A 17,799-nucleotide genomic window follows, 5' to 3' on the forward strand; every position below is an offset into this window, starting at 1 on the left:
GAATAACAAGCTTATTACATGCAAATCCTATTGGGCACCTAATGAATTCACCATGATACTTAAATTCCGTTCCTTAAAATGTTGCTTTATATGGAAAAGCACACTAGTACAAGCATGTCCCATTGGGAACTCACTGAATTTGCCTAGATATTTTGATTTCATTAGTGAAAATTTTTCTATATCCCGAAAAGTCTACTTATTACTACTGCGGCATATTGGGATCTAATTGTATTCACAAAATTACTGAGATTCAGCTCACCATATTTTGAAAAATCTTTAAAAGTACACATATTACAAGGGCCTGCTACTGGGAACTAACTGAATTCACAAATAAACAGTGTTTCAGTTCGTTAAAACTTTGCTCTATCTTGAATAACATGCTTATTACATGCAAATCCTATTGGGAACCTAATGAATTCACTATGATACTTAAAATCCATTCCATAAAACGTTGCTATATATGGAAAAGCACACTAGTACAAGCATGTCCCATTGGGAACTCACTGATTTCGCCTAGAAATTTTGATTCCATTCGTAAAAATTTTTCTATATCCCGAAAATTCCACTTATTACTACTGCGGCCTGGTGGGAAATAACCGAGTTCACCAAGTTACTGAGATCCGACTCATCAAATTTGGATAAATCTTTAAAAGTACACATATTACAAGAGCCTGCTACTGGGAACTAACTGAATCCACAAAGAAACAGTGTTTCAGTTCGTTAAAACGTTGCTCTATCTTGAATAACAGCTTATTACATGTGAATACTATTGGGAACCTACTGTATTCAGCATGATACTTAGATTCCATACCATAAAAAGTTGCTCTATATTTAAAAGCACACTCATTCAAGCATGTCCCATTGGGAACTCACTGAATTCGCCTAGAAATTTTTATTCCATTCGTGAAAATTTTTCTATATCCCGAACAGTCCACTAATTACTACTGCGGCTTATTGGGATCTAATTGTATTCACAAAATTACTGAGATTCGGGTTAACAAATTTTGATAAATCTTTAAAAGTACACATATTACAAGAGCCTGCTACTGGGAACTAAGTGAATTCACCAAGAAACAGTGTTTCAGTTCCTTAAACGTTGCTCCATCTTGAATAACAAGCTTATTACATGCGAATCCTATTGGGAACCTACTGAATTCACCATGATACTTAGGTTACGTTCCTTAAAATGTTGCTACACATATATTGAAAAGCACACTCATACAAGCATGTCCCATTGGGAACTCACCGAATTCGCCTAGAAATTTTGATTCCATTCATGAAATTTTTCTATATCTCGAACAGTCCTCTTATTACTACTGCGGCCTGTTGGGAACTAACGGAATTCACCAAGTTACTGAGATTGGGCTCACCAAATTTTGATAAATATTTAAAAGTATACATATTACAAGAGCCTACTACTGGGAACTAACTGAATTCACAAAGAAACAGTGTTTCAGTTCGTGAAAACGTTGCTCTATCTTTAATAACAAGCTTATTACATGCGAATCCTATTGGGAACCTACTGAATTCACCATGATACTTAAATTCCGTTCCTTAAAATGTTTCTATATATTGAAAAGCACACTCATACAAGCATGTCCCATTGGGAACTCACTGAATTCGCCTAGAAATTTTGATTCCATTCGTGAAAATTTTGCTATATCCCGAACAGTTCACTAATTACTACTGCGGCTTATTGGGATGTAATTGCATTCACAATGTGACTGGGATTCGGGGCACCAAATTTTGATAAATCTTTAAAGTACACGTATTATAAGAGCCTGCTACTGGGAACTAACTGAATTCACAAAGAAACAGTGTTTCAGTTCCTTAAAACATTGCTGCATCTTGAATAACAAGCTTATTACATGCGAATCCTATTGGGAACCTACTGAATACACCATGATACTTAGATTCCATTCCTTAAAATGTTGCTATATATATTGAAAAGCACACTCATAGAAGCATGTCCCATTGGGAACTCACTGAATTCGCCTAGAAATTTTGATTCCATTCGTGAAAATTTTTCTATATCCCGAACAGTCCACTTATTACTACTGCGGCCTGTCGGAAACTAACCGAATTCACGAAGTTACTGAGATTCGGCTAACCAAATTTTGATAAATCTTTAAAAGTACACATATTACAAGAGCCTGCTACTGGGAACTAAATGAATTCACAAATAAACAGTGTTTCAGTTCGTTAAAACGTTGCTCTATCTTGAATAACAAGCTTATTACAGGTGAATCCTATTGGGAACCTATTGTATTCACCATGATACTTAGATTCCGTTCCGTATAATGTTGCTATATATTGAAAAGCACACTCATACAAGCATGTCCCATTGGGAACTTACTGAATTCGCCTAGAAATTTTGATTCCATTCGTGAAAATTTTTCTATATCCCGAAGAGTCCACTAATTACTACTGCGGCTTATTGGGATCTAATTTTATTCACAAAGTTAATGAGATTCGGGTTACCAAATTTTGATAACTCTTTAAAAGTACACATATTACAAGAGCCTGCTACTGGGAACTAACTGTATTCACAAAGAAATAGTGTTTCAGTTCGTTAAAACGTTGCTCTACCTTGAATATCAAGCTTATACATGCGAATCCTATTGGGAACCTACTGAATTCACCATGATACTTAGATTCCGTTCCTTAAATGTTGCTATATATTGAAAATCACACTCATACAAGCTTTTCCCATTGGGAAATCACTGAATTCCCCTAGAAATTTTGATTCCATTCGTGACAATTTTTCTATATCCCGAAGAGTCCACTTATTGCTACTGAGGCTTATTGGGAACTAACCGAATTCACTTATTTACTGAGATTTGGCTCACCAAATTTTGATAAATCTTTAAAAGTATACGTATTACTAGAGCTTCCTACTGGGAACTAAGTGAATTCACAAAGAAACTGTGTTACAGTTCGTGAAAACGTTGCTCTATCTTGAATAACAAGCTTATTATATGCGAAACCTATTGGGAACATACTGAATTCACCATGATACTTAGATTCCGTTCCTTAAAATATTGCTATATATTGAAAAACACACTCATACAAGCCTGTCCCATTGGGAGTTCACTGAATTCGCCTAGAAATTTTGATTCAATTCGTGAAAAATTTTCTATTCCTGAACAGTCAACTTATTACTACTGCGGTCTATTGGGAATTAAATGAATTCACCAAGTTATTGAGATTGGGCTCAACAAATTTTGATAAATCTTTAAAAGTACACATATTACAGGAGCCTGCTACTGGGAACTGACTAAATTCACAAAGAAACAGTGTTTCAGTTCGTTAAAACATTGCTCTATTTTGAATAACAAGCTTATTACATGCAAATCCTATTGGGAACCTACTGAATTCACCATGATACTTAAATTCTGTTCTTTAAAATGTTGCTATATATTGAAAAGCACACTCATACAAGCATGTGCCATTGGGAACTCACTGAATTCGCCTAGATATTTTGATTCCATTCGTGAAAATGTTTCTATATGCCGATCAGTCCACTAATTACTAATGCGTCTTATTGGGATCTAATTGTATTCACAAAGTTACTGAGATTCGGGTTACCAAATTTTGATAAATCTTTAAAAGTACACATATTATAAGAGCCTGCTACTGGGAACTAACTGAATTCACAATGAAACAGTGTTTCAGTTCATTAAAACGTTGCTCCATCTGGAATAACAAGATTATTACATGCGAATCCTATTGGGAACCTAATGAATTCAGCATGATACTTAGATTCCGTTCCTTAAAATGTTGCTGTATATATTGAAAAGCACACTCATACAAGCACGTCCCATTGGGAACTCACTGAATTCGCCTAGAAATTTTGATTCCATTCGTAAAAATTTTTCTATATCCCGAACAGTCCACTTATTACTAATGAGGCCTATTCGAACTAACTTAATTCACCAAGTGACTGAGATTCGGCTCACCAAATTTTGATAAATCCTTAAAAGTACACTTATTACAAGAGCCTGCCTCTGGGAACTAACTGAATTCACAAAGAAATAGTGTTTCAGTTCGTTAAAACATTGCTCTACCTTGATTATCAAGCTTATACATGCGAATCCTTTTGGGAACCTACAGAATTCACCATGATACTTAGATTCCGTTCCTTAAATGTTGCTATATATTGAAAATCACACTCATACAAGCATTTACCATTGGGAACTCACTGAATTCCCCTAGAAATTTTGATTCCATTCGTGACAATTTTTCTATATCCCGAAGAGTCAACTTAACACTACTGAGGCCTATTGGGACCTAACCGAATTCACTTAGTTACTGAGATTCGGCTCACCAAATTTTGATAAAACTTAAAAGTATACATATTACTAGAACTTCCTACTGGGAATTAACTGAATTCACAAATAAACTGTGTTTCAGTTTGTTAAAACGTTGCTCTATCTTGAATAACAAACTTATGATATGCGAATCCTATTGGGAACCTATTGAATTCACCATGATTCTTACATTCCGTTCCATAAAATGTTGCTATATATTGAAAAGCACACTCATACAAGCATGGCCCATTGGGAACTCACTGAATTCGCCTAGAAATTTTGATTCAATTCGTGAAAATTTTTCTATATCCCGAACAGTCCACATATTCCTACTGCGGCCTATGGGAAATTAATTTAATTCACCAAGATACTGAGATTGGGCTCACCAATATTGATAAGTCATTAAAAGGTTACAATTACAAGAGCCTGCTACTGGGAACTGACTGAATTCACAAAGAAACAGTGTTTCAGATCGTTAAAACGTTGCTCTATCTTGAATAACAAGCTTATTACATGCAATTCCTATTGGGCACCTAATGAATTCACCATGATACTTAAATTCCGTTCCTTAAAATGTTGCTTTATATGGAAAAGCACACTAGTACAAGCATGTCCCATTGGGAACTCACTGAATTTGCCTAGATATTTTGATTTCATTAGTGAAAATTTTTCTATATCCCGAAAAGTCTACTTATTACTACTGCGGCCTATTGGGATCTAATTGTATTCACAAAATTACTGAGATTCAGCTCACCATATTTTGAAAAATCTGTAAAAGTACACATATTACAAGAGCCTGCTACTGGGAACTAACTGAATTCACAAAGAAACAGTGTTTCAGTTCGTTAAAACTTTGCTCTATCTTGAATAACATGCTTATTACATGCAAATCCTATTGGGAACCTAATGAATTCACTATGATACTTAAAATCCATTCCATAAAACGTTGCTATATATGGAAAAGCACACTAGTACAAGCATGTCCCATTGGGAACTCACTGATTTCGCCTAGAAATTTTGATTCCATTCGTAAAAATTTTTCTATATCCCGAAAATTCCACTTATTACTACTGCGGCCTGGTGGGAAATAACCGAGTTCACCAAGTTACTGAGATCCGACTCATCAAATTTGGATAAATCTTTAAAAGTACACATATTACAAGAGCCTGCTACTGGGAACTAACTGAATCCACAAAGAAACAGTGTTTCAGTTCGTTAAAACGTTGCTCTATCTTGAATAACAGCTTATTACATGTGAATACTATTGGGAACCTACTGTATTCAGCATGATACTTAGATTCCATACCATAAAAAGTTGCTCTATATTTAAAAGCACACTCATTCAAGCATGTCCCATTGGGAACTCACTTAATTCGCCTAGAAATTTTTATTCCATTCGTGAAAATTTTTCTATATCCCGAACAGTCCACTAATTACTACTGCGGCTTATTGGGATCTAATTGTATTCACAAAATTACTGAGATTCGGGTTAACAAATTTTGATAAATCTTTAAAAGTACACATATTACAAGAGCCTGCTACTGGGAACTAAGTGAATTCACCAAGAAACAGTGTTTCAGTTCCTTAAACGTTGCTCCATCTTGAATAACAATCTTATTACATGCGAATCCTATTGGGATCCTACTGAATTCACCATGATACTTAGGTTACGTTCCTTAAAATGTTGCTACACATATATTGAAAAGCACACTCATACAAGCATGTCCCATTGGGAACTCACCGAATTCGCCTAGAAATTTTGATTCCATTCGTGAAAATTTTTCTATATCCCGAACAGTCCACTTATTACTAATGATTCCTATTGGGAACTAACTGAATTCACCAAGTTACTGAGATTCGGCTCACCAAATTTTGATAAATCTTTAAAAGCACACAATTACAAGAGCCTGCTACTGGGAACTGAGTCAATTCACAAAGAAACAGTTTTTCAGTTCTTTAAAACGTTGCTCTATCTTGAATAACAAGCTTATTACATGCAAATCCTATTGGGAACCTACTGTATTCATCATGATACTTAGATTCCGTTCCTTAAAATGTTGCTATATATTGAAAAGCACACTCGTACAATCATGTCCCATTGGGAACTCACTGAATTCGCCTAGAAATTTTGATTCCATTCATGAAAATTTTCTATATCTCGAACAGTCCTCTTATTACTACTGCGGCCTGTTGGGAACTAACTGAATTCACCAAGTTACTGAGATTGGGCTCACCAAATTTTGATAAATATTTAAAAGTATACATATTACAAGAGCCTACTACTGGGAACTAACTGAATTCACAAAGAAACAGTGTTTCAGTTCGTGAAAACGTTGCTCTATCTTTAATAACAAGCTTATTACATGCGAATCCTATTGGGAACCTACTGAATTCACCATGATACTTAAATTCCGTTCCTTAAAATGTTTCTATATATTGAAAAGCACACTCATACAAGCATGTCCCATTGGGAACTCACTGAATTCGCCTAGAAATTTTGATTCCATTCGTGAAAATTTTGCTATATCCCGAACAGTTCACTAATTACTACTGCGGCTTATTGGGATGTAATTGCATTCACAATGTGACTGGGATTCGGGGCACCAAATTTTGATAAATCTTTAAAGTACACGTATTATAAGAGCCTGCTACTGGGAACTAACTGAATTCACAAAGAAACAGTGTTTCAGTTCCTTAAAACATTGCTGCATCTTGAATAACAAGCTTATTACATGCGAATCCTATTGGGAACCTACTGAATACACCATGATACTTAGATTCCATTCCTTAAAATGTTGCTATATATATTGAAAAGCACACTCATAGAAGCATGTCCCATTGGGAACTCACTGAATTCGCCTAGAAATTTTGATTCCATTCGTGAAAATTTTTCTATATCCCGAACAGTCCACTTATTACTACTGCGGCCTGTCGGAAACTAACCGAATTCACCAAGTTACTGAGATTCGGCTAACCAAATTTTGATAAATCTTTAAAAGTACACATATTACAAGAGCCTGCTACTGGGAACTAACTGAATTCACAAAGATACAGTGTTTCAGTTCGTTAGAACGTTGCTCTATCTTGAATAACTAGCTTATTACATGCGAATTCTAATGGGAACCTACTGAATTCACCATGATAATTACAATCTGTTCCATGAAATGTTGCTATATATTGAAAGGCACACTCATAGAAGCATGTCCCATTGGGAACTCATTGAATTCGCCTAGAAATTTTGAATCCATTCGTGAAAATTTTTGTATATCCCGAACAGTCCACTTATTACTACTCCGGCCTATTGGGAACTAACCGAATTCACCAAGTTACTGAGATTCGGCTGAGCTAATTTTGATAAATCATTAAAAGCACACAATTACAAGAGTCTGCAACTGGGACCTAACTGAATTCACATGGAAACAGTGTTTCAGTTCGTTAAAACGTTGCTCTTTCTTGAATAACAAGCTTATTACATGCGAATCCTAATGGGAACTTACTGATTTCAACATGATACTTAGATTCCATTCCTTAAATGTTGCTATATATTGAAAATCACACTCATACAAGCATTTCCCATTGGGAACTCACTGAATTCTCCTAGAAATTTTGATTCCATTCGTGACAATTTTTCTATATCCCGAAGAGTCCACTTATTACTACTGAGGCCTATTGCTAACTTACCGAATTCACTTAGTTACTGAGATTCGGCTCACCAAATTTTGATAAAACTTAAAAGTATACATATTACTAGAACTTCCTACTGGGAAATAACTGAATTCAGAAATAAACTGTGTTTCAGTTTGTTAAAACGTTGCTCTATCTTGAATAACAAACTTATGATATGCGAATCCTATTGGGAACCTACTGAATTCACCATTATTCTTAGATTCCGTTCGTTAAAACGTTGCTCTATCTTGAATAACAAACTTACGATATGCGAATCCTATTGGGAACCTACTGAATTCACCATTATTCTTAGATTCCGTTCCTTAAAATGTTGCTATATATTGAAAAGCACACTCATACAAGCATGGACATTGGGAACTCACTGAATTCGCCTAGAAATTTTGATTCCATTCGTGACAATTTTTCTATATCCCGAACATTCCACTTATTACTACTACGGCCTATTGGGAATTAACTTAATTCAACAAGTTACTGAGATTGGACTCACCAATATTGATAAATCATTAAACGTATACAATTACAAGAGCCTGCTACTGGGAACTGACTGAATTCACAAAGAAACAGAGTTTCAGTTCGTTAAAACGTTGCTCTATCTTCAATAACATGCTTATTACATGCAAATCCTATTGGGAACCTAATGAATTCACTATGATACTTAAAATCCGTTCCATAAAACGTTGCTATATATGGAAAAGCACACTCATACAAGCATGTCCCATTGGGAACTCACTGAATTCGCCTAGAAATTTTGATTCCATTCTTAAAATTTTTTCTATATCCCGAAGAGTCCACTTATTACTACTGCGGCCTGTTGGGAACTAAGTGAATTCACCAAGTTACTGAGATTCAGCTCTACAAATTTTGATAAATCTTTAAAAGTACACATATTACAAGATCCTGCTACTGGGAACTAACTGAATTCACAAAGAAACAGTGTTTCAGTTCGTTAAAACGTTTCCCTATCTTGAATAACAGCTTATTACATGTGAATACTATTGGGAACCTACTGTATTGTGCATGATACACAGATTCCATACCATAAAATGTTGCTCTATATTGAAAAGCACACTCATACAAGCATGTCCCATTGGGAACTCACTGAATTCGCCTAGAAATTTTTATTCCATTCGTGAAAATTTTCCTATATCCCGAACAGTCCACTATTACTACTGCGGCTTATTGGGATCTAATTGTATTCACAAAGTTACTGAGATTCGGGTTAACAAATTTTGATAAATCTTTAAAAGTACACATATTACAAAAGCCTGCTACTGGGAACTAACTGAATTCACAAAGAAACAGTGTTTCACTTCCTTAAAACATTGCTCCATCTTGAATAACAAGCTTATTACAGCGAATCCTATTGGGAACCTACTGAATTCACCATGATACTTAGAGTACGTTCCTTAAAATGTTGCTATATATATTGAAAAGCACACTCATACAAGCATGTCCCATTGGGAACTCACCGAATTCGCCTAGAAATTTTGACTCCATTCGTGAAAATTTTTCTATATCCGGAACAGTCCACTTATTACTAATGATTCCTATTGGGAACTAACTGAATTCAGCAAGTTACTGAGATTCGGCTCACCAAATTTTGATAAATCTTTAAAAGCACACAATTACAAGAGCCTGCTACTGGGAACTGAGTGAATTCACAAAGAAACAGTGTTTCAGTTCTTTAAAACGTTGCTCTATCTTGAATAACAAGCTTATTACATGCAAATCCTATTGGGAACATACTGTATTCATAATGATACTTAGATTCCGTTCCTTAAAATGTTGCTATATATTGAAAAGCACACTCATACACGCATGTCTCATTGGGAACTCATTGAAACCGCTGTAATAATAAGTGGACTCTTCGGGATATAAAAAACTTTTCACGAATGGAATCACAATTTCAGGTGAATTCCGTGAGTTCCCAATGGGAAATGCTTGTATGAGTGTGCTTTTCAATATATAGCAACATTTTAAGGAACGGAATCTAAGTATCATGGTGAATTCAGTAGGTTCCCAATAGGATTCGCATGTAATAAGCTTATTATTCAAGATAGAGCAACGTTTTAACGAACTGAAACACTGTTTCTTTGTGGATTCAGTTAGTTCCCAGTAGCAGGCTCCTGTAATTGTGTAATTTAAAGATTTATCAAAGTTTGGTTAGCCGAATCTCAGTAACTTGGTGAATTCTGTTAGTTCCCACTAGGCCTCAGTAGTAATAAGTGGACTGTTCGGGATATAGAAAAATTTTCACGAATGGAATATTAATTTCTACCCAAATTCAGTGAGTTCCCAATGGGACATGCTGGTATGAGTGGGCTTTTCAATATATAGCAACATTTTAAGGAACGGAATCTAAGTATCATGGTGAATTCAGTAGGTTCCCAATAGGACTCGCATGTAATAAGCTTGTTGTTCAAGGTAGAGCAACGTTTTAACGAAGTGAAACACTGTTTCTTTGTGAATTCAGTCAGTTCCCAGTAGCAGGCTCTTGTAATACGTGTACCTTTAAAGATTTATCAAAATTTGGAGAGCCGAATCTCAGTAACTTGGTGAATTCAGTTAGTTTCCAATATGCTGCAGTAGTAATAAGTGGACTGTTCGGGATATAGAAAAATTTTCACGAATGGAATATTAATTTCTACCCAAATTCAGTGAGTTCCCAATGGGACATGCTTGTATGAGTGTGCTTTTCAATATATAGCAACATTTTAAGGAACGGAATCTAAGTATCTTGGTGAATTCAGTAGGCTCCCAATAGGATTCGCATGTAATAAGCTTGTTATTCAAGATAGAGCAACGTTTTAACGAACTGAAACACTGTTTCTTTGTGGATTCAGTTAGTTCCCAGTAGTAGGCTCTTGTAATATGTGTACTTTTAAAGATTTATCCAAATTTGATGAGCCGGATCTCAGTAACTTGGTGAACTCGGTTATTTCCCACCAGTCCGCAGTAGTAATATGTGGACTTTTCGGGATATAGAAAAATTTTTACGAATGGAATCAAAATTTCTAGGCGAATTCAGTGAGTTCTCAATGGGACATGCTTGTATGAGTGTGCTTTTCAATATATAGCAACATTATACGGAAGGGAATCTAAGTATCATGCTGAATACAGTAGGTTCCCAGTAGGATTCGCATGTAATAAGCTTGTTATTCAAGATAGAGCAACGTTTTAAGGAACTGAAACACTGTATCTTTATGAATTCAGTGAGTTCCCAGTATCAGGCTCTTGTAATATGTGTACTTTTAAAGATTTATCAAAATTTGGTGAGCCGAATCTCAGTACCTTGGTGAATTCAGTTAGTTCCCAAAAGGCCGCAGTAGTAATAAGTGGACCATTCGGGATATAGAAAAATTTTTACGAATATATTCAAAATTTCTAGGTGAAATCAGTGAGCTCCCAATGGGACATTCTTGTATGAGTGTGCTTTTCAATATATAGCAGCATTTTTCTGAACGGAATCTAAGTATAATGGTGAATTCACTTGGTTCGCATTTGGATTCGCATGTATAAACTTGTTATTGAAGAGGTCGCAACCTTTTAATGAACTGAAACACTGTTTCTATGTGAACTAGTTAGTTCTCTGTAGCAGGCTCTTGTAATATGTGTACTTTTAAAGATTTATCAAAACTTGGTGAGCCGAATCTCAGTAACTTGGTGAATTCATTTAGTTCCAAATAGGCCGCAGTAGTAATAAGTGGACTGTTTGGGATATAGAACACTTTTCACGAATGGAATAAAAATTTTTAGGTGAATTCAGTGAGATCCCAATGGGACATGATTCTATGAGTGGGCTTTTCAATATATAGCAACATTTTAATGAACGGAATTTAAGTATCATGGTCAATTCAGTAGGTTCCCAATAGGATTCGCATATAATAAGCTTGTTATTCAATATAGAGCAACGTTTTTACGAACTGAAACACTGTTTCTTTGTGAATTCAGTCAGTTCCCAGTAGCAGGCTCTTGTAATTGTGTGCTTTTAAAGATTTATCAAAATTTGGTTAGCCGATTCTCAGTAACTTGGTGAATTCGGGGAGTTCCCATTAGGCCGCAGTAGTAATAAGTGTACTGTTCGGGATATAAAAAAATTTTCACGAATGGAATCAAAATTTCTAGGAGAATTCCGTGAGTTCCCAATGGGACATGCTTCTATGAGTGTGCTTTTCAATATATAGCAACATTTTAAGGAACGGAATCTAAGTATCATGGTGAATACAGTAGGTTCCCATTTGGTATCGCATGTATAAGCTTTTATTGAAGATGTCGCAACGTTTTAATGAACTGAAACACTGTTTCTATGTGAATTCAGTAAGTTCCCTGTAGCAGGCTCTTGTAATATGTGTATTTTTAAAGATTTATCAAAATTTGGGGAGCCGTATCTCAGTAAATTGGTGAATTCAGTTAGTTCCCAATAGGCTGCTGTAATAATAAGTGGACTCTTCGGGATATAGAAAAATTTTTACGAATATATTCAAAATTTCTAGGCGAATTCAGTGAGTTCCCAATGCGACATGCTTGTATGAGTGTGCTTTTCAATATGTAGCAACATTTAAGGAACGGAATCTAAGTATCATGGTGAATTCAGTAGGTTCCCAATAGGATTCGCATGTAATAAGCTTGTTATTCAAGATAGAGCAACGTTTTAACGAACTGAAACACTGTTTCTTTGTGGATTCAGTTAGTTCCCAGTAGCAGGCTCCTGTAATTGTGTAATTTAAAGATTTATCAAAATTTGGTTAGCCGAATCTCATTAACTTGGTGAATTCTATTAGTTCCCAATAGGCCTCAGTAGTAATAAGTGGACTGTTCGGGATATAGAAAAATTTTCACAAATGGAATCAAAATTTCTAGGTGAATTCAGTGAGATCCCAATGGGACATGCTTGTATGAGTGGTTTTTCAATATATAGCAACATTTTAAGGAACGGAATCTAAGTATCATGGTGAATTCAGTAGGTTCCCAATAGGATTCGCATGTAATAAGCTTGTTATTCAAGGTAGAGCAACGTTTTACGAACTGAAATACTGCTTCTTTGTGAATTCAGTTAGTTCCCAGTAGCAGGCTCTTGTAATATGTTTACTTTTAAAGATTTATCAAAATTTGGTGAGCCGAATCTCAGTAACTTGATGAATTCAATTAGTTCCCAATAGTCCGCCGTAGTAATAAGTGGACTGTTCGGGATATAGAAAAATTTTCACGAATGGAATCAAAATATCTAGGCAAATTCAGTGAATTCCCAATGGCACATGCTTGTACTAGTGTGCTTTTCCATATATAGCAACATTTTAAGGAACGGAATTTAAGTATCATGGTGAATTCATTAGGTGCCCAATAGGATTTGCATGTAATAAGCTTGTTTTTCAAGATAGAGCAACGTTTTAACGATCTGAAACACTGTTTCCTTGTGAATTCAGTCAGTTCCCAGTAGCAGGCTCTTGTAATTGTATACATTTAATGATTTATCAATATTGGTGAGCCCAATCTCATTAACTTGGTGAATTAAGTTAATTCCCCATAGGCCGCAGTAGTAATAAGTGGACTGTTCGGGATATAGAAAAATTTTCACGAATTGAATCAAAATTTCTAGGCGAATTCAGTGAGTTCCCAATGGGCCATGCTTGTATGAGTGTGCTTTTCAATATATATCAACATTTTAAGGAACGGAATGTAAGAATCATGGTGAATTCAATAGGTTCCCAATAGGATTCGCATATCAAAAGTTTGTTATTCAAGATAGAGCAACGATTTAACGAACTGAAACACAGTTTATTTCTGAATTCAGTTAGTTCCCAGTAAGAAGTTCTAGTAATATGTATACTTTTAAGTTTCATCAAAATTTGGTGAGCCGAATCTCAGTAACTAAGTGAATTCGGTTAGTTCCCAATAGGCCTCAGTAGTAATAAGTGGACTCTTCGGGATATAGAAAAATTGTCACGAATGGAATCAAAATTTCTAGTGGAATTCAGTGAGTTCCCAATGCTAAATGCTTGTATGAGTGTGATTTTCAATATATAGCAATATTTAAGGAACGGAATCTAAGTATCATGGTGAATTCAGTAGGTTCCCAATAGGATTCGCATGTATAAGCTTGATATTCAAGGTAGAGCAACGTTTTAACGAACTGAAACACTATTTCTTTGTGAATCCAATTAGTTCCCAGTAGCTGTCTCTTGTAATATGTGTACTTTTAAAGAGTTATCAAAATTTGGTAACCCGAATCTCATTAACTTTGTGAATAAAATTAGATCCCAATAAGCCACAGTAGTAATTAGTGGACTCTTCGGGATATAGAAAAATTTTCACGAATGGAATCAAAATTTCTAGGCGAATTCAGTAAGTTCCCAATGGGACATGCTTGTATGAGTGTGCTTTTCAATATAGAGCAACATTTTAAGGAACGGAATCTAAGTATCATGGTGAATACAGTAGGTTCCCAATAGGATTCACATGTAATAAGCTTGTTATTCAAGATAGAGCAACGTTTTAACAAACTGAAACATTGTTTCTTTGTGAATTCATTTAGTTCCCAGTAGCAGGCTCTTGTAATATGTGTACTTTTAAAGATTTAACAAAATTTGGTGATCCGAATCTCAGTAACTTGGTGAATTCAGTTATTTCCAATAGGCCGCAGTAGTAAAAAGTGGACTGTTCGGGATATAGAAACGTTTTCACGAATGGAATCAAAATTTCTAGGAGAATTCAATGAGTTTCCAAGGGGACATGCTTGTATGAGTGTGCTTTTCAATATATAGCAACATTTTAAGGAACGGAATTTAAGTATCATGGTGAATTCAGTAGGTTCCCAATAGGATTTGCATGTAATAAGCTTGTTATTCAAAATAGAGCAACGTTTTAACGAACTGAAACACTGTTTCTTTGTGAATTCAGTCAGTTCCCAGTAGAAGGCTCTTGTAATATGTGTACTTTTAAAGATTGATCAATATTTCCTGAGCAAATCTGAGTAACATGGTGAATTCAGTTAATACCCAATAGGCCGCAGTAGTAACAAGTGGACTCTTCGGAATATAGAAAAATTTTCACGAATGGAATCAAAATTTCTAGGCGAATTCAGTGAGTTCCCAATGGGACATGCTTGTATGAGTGTGCTTTTCAATATATATAGCTACATTTTAAGGAACGGAATCTAAGTATCTTGGTGAATTCAGTAGGTTCCCAATAGGATTCGCATGTAATAATCTTGTTATTCAAGATGGAGCAACGTTTTAAGGAACTGAAACACTGTTTCTTTGTGAATTCAGTTAGTTCCCAGTAGCAGGCTCTTATAATATGTGTACTTTTAAAGATTTATCAAAATTTGGTAAACCGAATCTCAGTAACTTTGTGAATACAATTAGATCCCAATAAGACGCAGTAGTAATTAGTGGACAGATCGGGATATAGAAACATTTTCACTAATGGAATCAAAATATCTAGGCGAATTCAATGAGTTCCCAATGGGACATGCTTGTATGAGTGTGCTTTTCAATATATAGCAACATTTTAAAGAACAGAATTTAAGTATCATGGTGAATTCAGTAGGTTCCCAATAGGATTTGCATGTAATAAGCTTGTTATTCAAAATAGAGCAATGTTTTAACGAACTGAAACACTGTTTCTTTGTGAATTTAGTCAGTTCCCAGTAGCAGGCTCCTGTAATATGTGTAATTTTAAAGATTTATCAAAATTTGTTGAGCCCAATCTCAATAACTTGGTGAATTCATTTAATTCCCAATAGACCGCAGTAGTAATAAGTTGACTGTTCAGGAATAGAAAAATTTTCACGAATTGAATCAAAATTTCTAGGCGAATTCAGTGAACTCCCACTGGGACATGCTTTTATGAGTGTGTTTTTAAATATATAACAACATTTTAAGGAACGGAATCTAAGTATCATGGTGAATTCAGTATGTTCCCAATAGGTTTCGCATATAATAAGCTTGTTATTCAAGATAGAGCAACGTTTTCACGAACTGAAACACAGTTTCTTTGTGAATTCAGTTAGTTCCCAGTAGCAAGCTCTAGTAATACGTATACTTTTAAAGATTTATCAAAATTTGGTGAGCCGAATCTCAGTAACTAAGTGAATTCGGTTAGTTCCCAATAAGCCACAGCAGCAATAAGTGGACTCTTCGGGATATAGAAAAATTGTCACGAATGGAATCAAAATTTCTAGGGGAATTCAGTGATTTCCCAATGGGAAAAGCTTGTATGAGTGTGATTTTCAATATATAGCAACATTTAAGGAACGGAATCTAAGTATCATGGTGAATACAGTAGGTTCCCAATAGGATTCACATGTAATAAGCTTGTTATTCAAGATAGAGCAACGTTTTAACGAACTGAAACACTGTTTCTTTGTGAATTCATTTAGTTCCCAGTAGCAGGCTCTTGTAATATGTGTACTTTTAAAGATTTATCAAAATTTGGTGAGCCGAATCTCAGTAACTTGGTGAATTCAGTTTGTTCCAATAGGCCGCAGTAGTAAAAAGTGGACTGTTCGGGATATAGAAACGGTTTCACGAATGGAATCAAAATTTCTAGGCGAATTCAGTGAGTTCCCAATGGGCCAAGCTTGTATGAGTGTGCTTTTCAATATATAGCAACATTTTAAGGAACGGAATGTAAGAATCATGGTGAATTCAATAGGTTGCCAATAGGATTCGCATAACATAAGTTTGTTATTCAAGATAGAGCAACGTTTTAACGAACTGAAACACAGTTTATTTGTGAATTCAGTTAGTTCCCAGTAGGTAGTTCTAGTAATATGTATACTTATAAGTTTTATCAAAATTTGGTGAGCCGAATCTCAGTAACTAAGTGAATTCGGTTAGTTCCCAATAGGCCTCAGTAGTAATAAGTGGACTCTTCGGGATATAGAAAAATTGTCACGAATGGAATCAAAATTTCTTGGGGAATTCAGTGAGTTCCCAATGCTAAATGCTTGTATGAGTGTGATTTTCAATATATAGCAACATTTAAGGAACGGAATCTAAGTATCATGGTGAATTCAGTAGGTTCCCAAGAGGATTCGCATATAATAAGCTTGTTGTTCAAGATAGACAAACGTTTTAACGAACTGAAACACAGTTTCTTTGTGACTTCAGTTAGTTCCCAGTAGTAAGCTCTAGTAATATGTATACTTTTAAAGATTTATCAAAATTTGGTGAGCCGAATCTCAGTAACTAAGTGAATTCGGTTAGATCCCAATAGGCCTCAGTAGTAATAAGTGGACTCTTCGGGATATAGAAAAATTGTCATGAATGGAATCAAAATTTCTAGGGGAATTCAGTGAGTTCCCAATGGTAAATGCTTGTATGAGTGTGCTTTTCAATATATATAGCAACATTTTAAAAAACGGAATCTAAGTATCATGGTGAATTCAGTAGGATCCCAATAGGATTCACATGGAATAATCTTGTTATTCAAGATGGAGCAACGTTTTAAGGAACTGAAACACTGTTTCTTTGTGAATTCAGTTAGTTCCCAGTAGCAGGCTCTTATAATATGTGTACTTTAAAGATTTATCAAAATTTGGTGCCCCGAATCCCAGTAACATTGTGAATGCAATTACATCCCAATAAGCCGCATTAGTAATTAGTGAACTGTTCGGGATATAGCAAAATTTTCAAGAATGGATTCAAAATATCTAGGCGAATTCAGTGAGTTCCCAATGGGACATGCTTGTATGAGTGTGCCTTTCAATATATAGCAACATTTTAAGGAACGGAATCTAAGTATCATGGTGAATTCAGTAGGTTCCCAAAAGGATTCGCATGTAATAAGCTTGTTATTC

The sequence above is a fragment of the Rattus norvegicus genome, chromosome 8 (assembly GCF_036323735.1).
Source record: "Rattus norvegicus strain BN/NHsdMcwi chromosome 8, GRCr8, whole genome shotgun sequence".
Taxonomy (NCBI): domain Eukaryota; kingdom Metazoa; phylum Chordata; class Mammalia; order Rodentia; family Muridae; genus Rattus; species Rattus norvegicus.